Here is a 9,058-nt window from a genome sequence, read left to right on the forward strand (position 1 = left end):
AATTTAATTGCCGCTATTTAAAATTGTACCTAATTTAAACTTGAAAGTAGGCTATAGCTTTATTCATATCCATCAGGTTCAAACAACCAATGCATTATTCGATTCACAGGTACATATGTTTAAGAATTACATAAGCACCAAATAAAGAATGATGAACCAGGGTTCTATACTTGTACTATTACAGATGGTAAAGAAAGAGGCGACAGACATTCCGCTTGCTGAACAAGGTGAAGCCGAATGGCCCTATTGTGCTCTCCTGGATGCAGAAGGCATGCAGGACTCTAGTCCAATCCCTTGTGATGGCCGACCTCCAATCATGTAGTTTGAGAGGTAATCTTGAGTAAACTGCTTCAGGATCCACTACAAAAGAAAAAAGATTCAGACATTGTCATCTAACACAACTCATTACGGGCAGTAAAAAGAAGGCTACAAGGTTCTTACTTACCATCTTGTGATACGTCTCCAACGTATCTATAATTTTTTTATTGTTCCATGCTGTTATATTATCAATCTTAGATGTTTTATAATCATTTTCTAGTCATTTTATATCATTTTTTGGTACTAACCTATTCACATAGTGCCAAGTGCCAGTTGTTGTTTTTGCCATCTTTTTTACATCGCAGGAAATCAATATCAGACGGAGTCCAAATGCCCCGAAACTTTATGAAGAATTTTTATGGGCCAGAAGGAACACAACGGGCCCTGGCTGCGCCTGGGGGGTGCCCCGAGGGAGGCACAACCCACCAGGGCGCGCCAGGAGGCCCAGGCGCGCCCTGGTGGGTTGTGCCCACCTCGGGTGCCCCCCAGACCGCCTCTTTGCTCTATAAATACCCCAATATTCCAGAAACCCTAAGGGCATCGATGAAATATTCATCCAGCCACCGTAGAGTCCAGAACCACCAGATCCAATCTAGACACCATCTCGGATGGGGTTCACCACCTTCATTGGTGCCTCTCCGATGATGCGTGAGTGGTTCTTTGTAGACCTTCGGGTCCGTAGTAGTAGCTAGATGGCTTTCTCTCTCTCGCTGAATTCTCAATAGAATGGTCTCTTGGAGATCCATATGATGTAACTCTTTTTGCGATGTGTCTGTTGGGATCTGATGAACTTTGAGTTTATGATCAGTTATATCTTTTTATATCCATGAAAGTTATTTGAGTTTCTTTGATCTCTTATATGCATGATTGCTTATAGCCTCGTATTTCTTCTCCGATATTTGGGTTTTGTTTGGCCAACTTGATCTATTTATCTTGCAATGGGAAGAGGTGCTTTGTAGTGGGTTCGATCTTACGGTGCTTGATCCCAGTGACAGAAAGGGAACCGACACGTATGTATCATTGCTACTAAGGATAAAACGATAGGGTCTATCTCTACATAGATAGATCTTGTCTACATCATGTCGTCGTTCTTATTGCATTACTTCGTTTCTCTATGAACTTAATACACTAGATGCATGCTAGATAACAGTCGATGTGTGGAGTAATAGTGGTAGATGCATGCAAGTGTCGGTCTACTAATCTTGGAAGTGATGCCTATATAATGATCATTGCCTGGATATCGTCATAATTATTTAAAGTTCTATCAATTGCACAACAGTAGTTTCTTTACCCACCGTTTGTTATTTTTCTCGAGAGAAGTCACTAGTGAAACCTACGGCCCCCGGGTCTTCTTTCTCATATATTTGCCTTTGCGATCTACTTTTCTCTTGCATTTATTTTCAGATATATTAAACCAAAAATACAAAAATACCTTGCTGCTTTTTATTTCTATTTATTTTATTTGAAATCTATCTTTCAATCTACTACAAATTTATCTCACGTCTGCTTGCCTATCTTGAGGCGTCGTACCCCGGAAGGGATTGACAACCCCTTTAACACGTCGGGTTGCGAGGATTTGTTATCTGTGTGCAGGGGCTGTTTACGTTGTGTTGCTTGGTTCTCCTACTGGTTCGATAACCTTGATTTCATAACTGAGGGAAATACCTACCGCCGCTGTGTTGCATCATCCCTTCCTCTTTGGGGAAATACCAACGTAGCTTCAAGCGACATCAAAAGGAATTTCTGGCGCCGTTGCCTAGGAGGATCTTCAACATATACGAGGTTCCTAATCACAAATCTCATCTCCTCGCAATTTACATGATTTTCCATTTGCCTCTCGTTTTCCTCTCCCCCACTTCACAAAATTTTGTCGTTTTATTCACCTCTCTTTTTCCGTTCGTCGTTTTCTTGCCGGATCTGTCTTTGTGTGCAATCTTGTTTGGCGTTACTATCATTATGGATAGTTCTTCCTCTATGCTTGCACTCCCGAGAACGAGGTTCTCAACTTTAAACAAATGGGAGGAGAAAATTTAAAAGATGCTTGGTATAGAATTTGCAATGCTCATAATAGATCTACTCGTAAGCAATCTACCGTTGTTCTTCTTCGTTGCTTTTATGTTGGCATCACCACTTGGTATAGATTCGTTCTTGATGCTTTTAATGCTTTGGGAAATTTAGTGTGCTCACCACGTCTTATGATTAATGAAACAACTTTGTCTCTTGAGCATGTTATGGAAAGATTAGATGCTATTGAAAAGAAAATGCTCACCGAAGATCATATGGAAATTATAGATAAAAAGATGCATAATTTTGCCACCAAGATTGGGTCAAGAGCGGGAGAAATTTTTAAGTTGCTAAAAGAAAAGGGTACTGTAATCCATGTAAGAATAGAAGAAAGCCCGTCTCGAATTGACAAACTAGAGGAAATCTTTAGTAATCTAAGCACGGCTTTTGCTTCCGTTAAAACAAGGGTGTAACTTCTAGTAGTAGTAATAAAGAGGATCTTATGATGATTAGTATTCACCCGGATTTTGTTGAAGTGATAAGAGATCCTTTTTTGCAAGAATGAATTCTTTCAGTTTATTCCTAGGAGTATTGTTATTGAAGATCTTTATGCTAAATCTTTGAAGGATCCTAAGTGTTTGATTGAAGAGTTGGACAAGGATGACAAAACTTAGATCCTTGCTTTATGCCTAGCTAAGGGCGTAAAACTATAGCGCTTGTTGGGAGGCAACCCAATAAATAAATTTTATTTTTGCTTTTTGCTTTCTGTTCTTGAGTGTTTGCACAATTATGCTACTGTTATGATTGTGTTTTAGTTAGTTTTTGTGCCAAGTAGAACCCATAGGATCTTCTTGGGTGATAGTTGTTTGATCTTGGTGAAAAAGACAAAAACTTTGCGCTCAGGAAAACAATTCTCATTTTTCATCAGAAAGTGCTTTTGCCCTGATTCTTTATGTAGAAGATTAATATACAAATTGCTCAGGTCGTCCTATTTTTCAGAATTTTTGGAGTTCTAGAAGTTTTTGAAAAAGTCAGATTGCTGCAGACTGTTCTGTTTTGACAGATTCTGTTTTCTTTGTGTTGTGTGCTTATTTTGATGGCTCTATGGTTTTCTTTGATGAGTTTTTGCCATAGAAAAGTTGGAATACAGTAGATATAATACAAAAACAAAATATGAATTGGTTTGATACAATACTTATAGTAGTGGTTTGCTTTCTTATACTTTTTTTTACTATAAACAGTAGGGTAAACACCCCACTGCAACTTCTATTAAAATTAATAAAGGTCCATTACAAAGGCTTGAGGTAAGCCAAAATAAGATAAAACTAATCTAAAAAAGGAACTAAATTACAACATGATCTCCAACCATGCAGAGAACTGATGGGCATACTTGTTCTTCATCCTGTATCTTAATAGCTTCAGCTCCTCCAAGAAGATGAACTTCCAACCCTGGAAAGAGGGAATAATGTGCTCAATTTTTTTTATTATTTCTAGAAATCCAAATAGCCCAGGTTCCCAGAATGATGATCTCCATGAAGAAGGGCTTGTTCAGTTTGTCTTTGCGATCTTGAAAAGCTTCTATGACTGACAAGTTGTGTGTTCTACTAGGGCAAATGAAGTCCCAACACTGTGCTGCAAAGGGGCAACTCCAAAAAATATGGTGCAGAGTCTCTTCCTGTGGACAGGTTCTGACTGCACAGTTGTATTCTTCCAGCTCAAAATTCTTTCTTCTCAGTAAGTTTCTTGTATTGACTCTATCATGTAGCAGCATCCAAAAGAACACCTTGTGCTTTGGCTGGCATGAGCTCTTCCATATCCAAGAAAAATGAGGTGGGCTTTGTTTAAAACCAATTAGCATATTGTATGCCTTAATGGATGAGTAAAACTCATTACCCCAAATATAACTCCATGTATCTCTGAGATCCAAGTGTTCTGAAGTCTTCAGCATGAAGCATATATTCTCCATTTCCAGAAATTCCTCATGAGCTTGGGTTGTCAGGGGCAAGTGGAACAAGTCTTGCAGATACTCAGTGTGAATCACTTGGTGGACATTTATGCTTTCTTATACTAACGGATCTCACGAAGGTTTGAGTTTTGTGTGATTGAAGTTTTCAAGTTTTGGGTTATCTTACGATGGATGAAGGAAGGATAGAAGAGCCTAAGCTTGGGGATGCCCCGGCATCCCAATCTATTATCCAAAAATGAGCAACCAACTAAGCTTGGGGATGCCCCCGAGTGGCATCCCCGCTTTCTTCCAACGACCATCGGTATTTTACTCGAAACTATATTTTTATTCGTCACATGATATGTGTTTTGCTTGGAGCGTCTTGTATGATATGAGTCTTTGCTTGTTTTATTTTTTGTTTTAAGTCATCAATCCTTGCTGGACACACCTATTTGGGAGAGCCAAAATTATGTCATGACTTGTTAGAATTTCTCTCTGTGCTTCACTTAAAATTTTTATGAGCTATGGACTTGCTCTAGTGCTTGACTTATATATTTTTGAGCATGGTGTGCTTTAGTATTTTTGAAGAAATGCTCTCTTGCTTCACTTAGATTTATTTGAGAGTTAGTAAAATTTTCAAGAAATCCTCTCTTGCTTCACTTAAATTATTTTGACAGAAAGAAAAAGAATTATGCTCATGATCTTCACTTATATTTGTTTGAGCTTATGAAAAGCAACACATGAAAATTAGTCCCAAAGGGATAGATATCCAAGAAGGATATAATAAAAACTTTCATGAAGATCACTGGACAAAATAAGCTTGATTCTTAGTAATAGTTTTGAGATATGATGATGTGATATGTGAGTTATGTTGATGAGTAATTATGCTTTAGTAAGAATATTGGTGTTAAGGTTTGTGATTCCCTATGCAAGTACCAAAGTCAATAGTCATGCAATGAAATTATATCCTACTTGTGGTGCATTATTCGGTGTTATTTATGCTTAATGCTTGCTTATGAGATTATCCATTTCTTGGTTGGTCGCTTCTCAATCTTTTTGCTAGCCTTCATTTTGCACCAAGTATGATCTCTACTTGTACATCCAAAAACCTTTAAACCAGTTTTGCCACATGAGTCCACTATATCTACCTATATGCGGTATTCTTTTGCCGTTCTAAGCAAATTTGCATGTGCCATCTCTAATTTTCAAAATAAACTTCTCTTTTGTGTGTTTGTTTCGCTCGCGGAGCGGTGAGGGCTGGCTAATATTTTCCATGCTAGATGTGTTATTCTCAAGATGAGTGTTTATTCACTTGTCATTGCACGAGAGTAAGGCAAAGGTATTAGGATGCCCAGTCCCGAAATGCAAAAATGAATTTACTTTATGTTGTCAAATAATAAATTCCTTGGAAAGTGTTGGTATGGAGGGCACACATGGATACGGTTAGCCATGGAAAGTGAAAGTATGGTGGAAAAAGGAATAAACTTTTTTTTCTGTTTGGGAACCGCCTATGATATATCTAGCATGGAAAGTGTTGGGAACTCTAAGTCGTTTTCGTTGGTGGGATGGATACACCCCTCTAAAAATGTTTTTATCTCTAAGTTTTTCACTTTGAACTCTGGCACCTCTACAAATCCCTACTTCCCTCTGCGAAGGGCCTTTCTTTTACTTTATGAAATTTTTATTTTTGAATTTGAGTCTCCATCTTCTCTTACAAAAGCACCAACTAGGAGGCAATATGATCGTACTTAAGTATTGGGTGTAGCTAATATTCGAGTGTGTTTCATGAATGGATCAATGATTGAGCATGATGGGCCAGGGATAACTTATTATAGCGTTGATATTTTGAAAGACATGGTTGCTTGTTGATATGCTTGAGTATCTAAATTATTATGTCAAAACTAGACTATTGCTTGGAACAACTAAAAGTCCAATTGTCCATGCTATAAAGAAAAGAAATATGATGTGACATGCTAGGCAGCATTCCACATCAAAAATTCTGTTTTTATCACTTACCTACTCGAGGACGAGTAGGAGTTAAGCTTGGGGATGCTGATACGTCTCCAACGTATCTATATTTTTTTTATTGTTTCATGCTATTATATTATCAATCTTGGATGTTTTATAATCATTTTCTAGTCATTTTATATCATTTTTTGGTACTAACCTATTGACATACTGCCAAGTGCCAGTTGCTGTTTTTTTCCATGTTTTTTACATCGCAGGAAATCAATATCAGACAGAGTCCAAATTCCCCGAAACTTTACGAAGAATATTTATGGGCCAGAAGGAACACAACGAGCCCCGCCTGCGCCTGGGGGGTGCCCTGAGGGGGGCACAACCCACCAGGGCGCGCCAGGAGGCCCAAGCGCGCCCTGGTGGGTTGTGCCAACCTCGGGTGCCCCCCGGACCGCCTCTTTGCTCTATAAATACCCCAATATTCCAGAAACCCTAAAGTCATCGACGAAATATTCATCCAACCGCCGCAGAGTCCAGAACCACCAGATCCAATCTAGACACCATCTCGGATGGGGCTCACCACCTCCATTGGTGCCTCTCCGATGATGCGTGAGTAGTTCTTTGTAGACCTTCGTGTCCGTAGTTAGTAGCTAGATGGCTTTCTCTCTCTCTCGCTGAATTCTCAATAGAATGGTCTCTTGGAGATCCATGTGATGTAACTCTTTTTGCGGTGTGTTTGTTGGGATCTGATGAACTTTTAGTTTATGATCAGTTATATCCTTTTATATCCATGAAAGTTATTTGAGGTTCTTTGATATCTTATATGCATGATTGCTTATAGCCTCGTATTTCTTCTCCGGTATTTGACCAACTTGATATATTTATCTTGCAATGGGAAGAGGTGCTTTGTAGTGGGTTCGATCTTACGGTGCTTGATCCCAGTGACAGAAAGGGAACCGACACGTATGTATCGTTGCTACTAAGGATAAAACGATGGGGTCTATCTCTACATAGATATATCTTGTCTACATCATGTCATCGTTCTTATTGCATTACTCAGTTTCTCCATGAACTTAACACACTAGATGCATGCTGGATAGCGGTTGATGTGTGGAGTAATAGTAGTAGATGCAGGCAGGAGTCGGTCTACTAATCTTGGACGTGATGCCTATATAATGATCATTGCCTGGATATCGTCATAATTATTTGAAGTTCTATCAATTGCCCAACAGTAATTTGTTTACCCACCGTTTGCTATTTTTCTCGAGAGAAGCCACTAGTGAAACCTACGGCCCCCGGGTCTTCTTTCTCATATATTTGCCTTTGCGATCTACTTTTCTCTTGCATTTATTTTCAGATCTATTAAACCAAAAATACAAAAATACCTTGCTGCGTTTTATTTCTATTTATTTTATTTGCAATCTATCTTTCAATCTACTACAAATTTATCTCACGTCCATTTGCCTATCTTGAGGCGTCGTACCCTGGAAGGGATCGACAACCCCTTTAACACGTCGGGTTGCGAGGATTTGTTATCTGTGTGTAGGGGCTGTTTACGTTGTGTTGCTTGGTTCTTCTACTGGTTCGATAACTTGTGAAAGGATCGATACGGTCGACTAGAGGGTGGGGGGGGTGAATAGGAGACTACAAATTTTACTCTTTCTTGTCAATTTTAAGGCTTAGCGGATAAAAAGGGTTCACTAGATATGCAACTAGGTGAACACAACCTATATGACAAGCAAGCTCTAAGCTAAATATGCTAGGCAACAAACTAATTAGCAAGCCAACAAGCATACAAGGCTAAGTAAAGTGCGGGAAAGGATTAACCACAAGTGAGACGAGGACGCGGATTTTATCCCGAAGTTCACTCTTCCTTGGGGAAGAGCTACTCTCCGTTTGGAGCGGTGCCGGAGCCAAAGCTTGCGGAACGCCACCGAAGGCTCACCGTAATCTCCTTCGAGTCACCCCCAACGGATGAGCCTCGAATCACTCGGGGTTGGTCTTGAAGGCGACCACCACACCTTTACAAACTTCTCCGGAGCACACCACAAGCAAGGAAGCTTCCGGAGGAACCTCTAACCGCCTAGGAGCCCAAGCTCCAAGAGTAACAAGTCATGGTGGATGAATGTTGTGGGGAACGCGATTTGGTTTGGTCAAAGTGTAGATCGGGTCTTGCTCTCCCAATCCCCAAAGTTTCAACAAGATTGGGTGGAGGGATTGAGAGTAGTGAGCAAAATGGGGTGTAGCAATGGAGGAGCTCAACAAGACATTAGGGTTGAGGGATGGAGGAGGAAGAAGGGGGCTTATATAGTGTTCTTGGCCGGGAGGGGATTTCTGCCCGTTGGACCCCGTGCGCACGGGCCAAGTCAGCCCCGTGCGCACGGGGTGTCCAGTGAGTTTCGAGGTACCCCGTGCGCACGGGGTGTCCCGAAATATTCTGACTACCCCGTGCGCACGGGGGTCAGAGACCCCGTGCACACGGGGTGTCCAGAAGATTTCTGATGAAACATCACAGGACACCACGGCAAAGCACACAATAAGTGGAATATCTGAGGAGGTGTAGGAGGGCTGGTGTATCTGTCTTGGAGGCATTCCCACACGACACTAAATCCACGAAGACCCCTCTTGATAGTGCGGTTTTACCTACGACTCAAATCGAACCAAAACGAAAAACCTTCGAGTCGCCGGTAACCACGCCTTTGATCTTTTTGGACTGGGGGGTCGCACACCTCCATCAATGGACACCTTGGAACCAAAGTCCTGAGATAAACTTTAGCAACCAACATTAGTTCCACTAACCACATTGTCATCACACCAAAATATAATCTAAGT

The sequence above is a fragment of the Triticum aestivum genome, chromosome 5D (assembly GCF_018294505.1).
Source record: "Triticum aestivum cultivar Chinese Spring chromosome 5D, IWGSC CS RefSeq v2.1, whole genome shotgun sequence".
Taxonomy (NCBI): Eukaryota; Viridiplantae; Streptophyta; class Magnoliopsida; order Poales; family Poaceae; genus Triticum; species Triticum aestivum.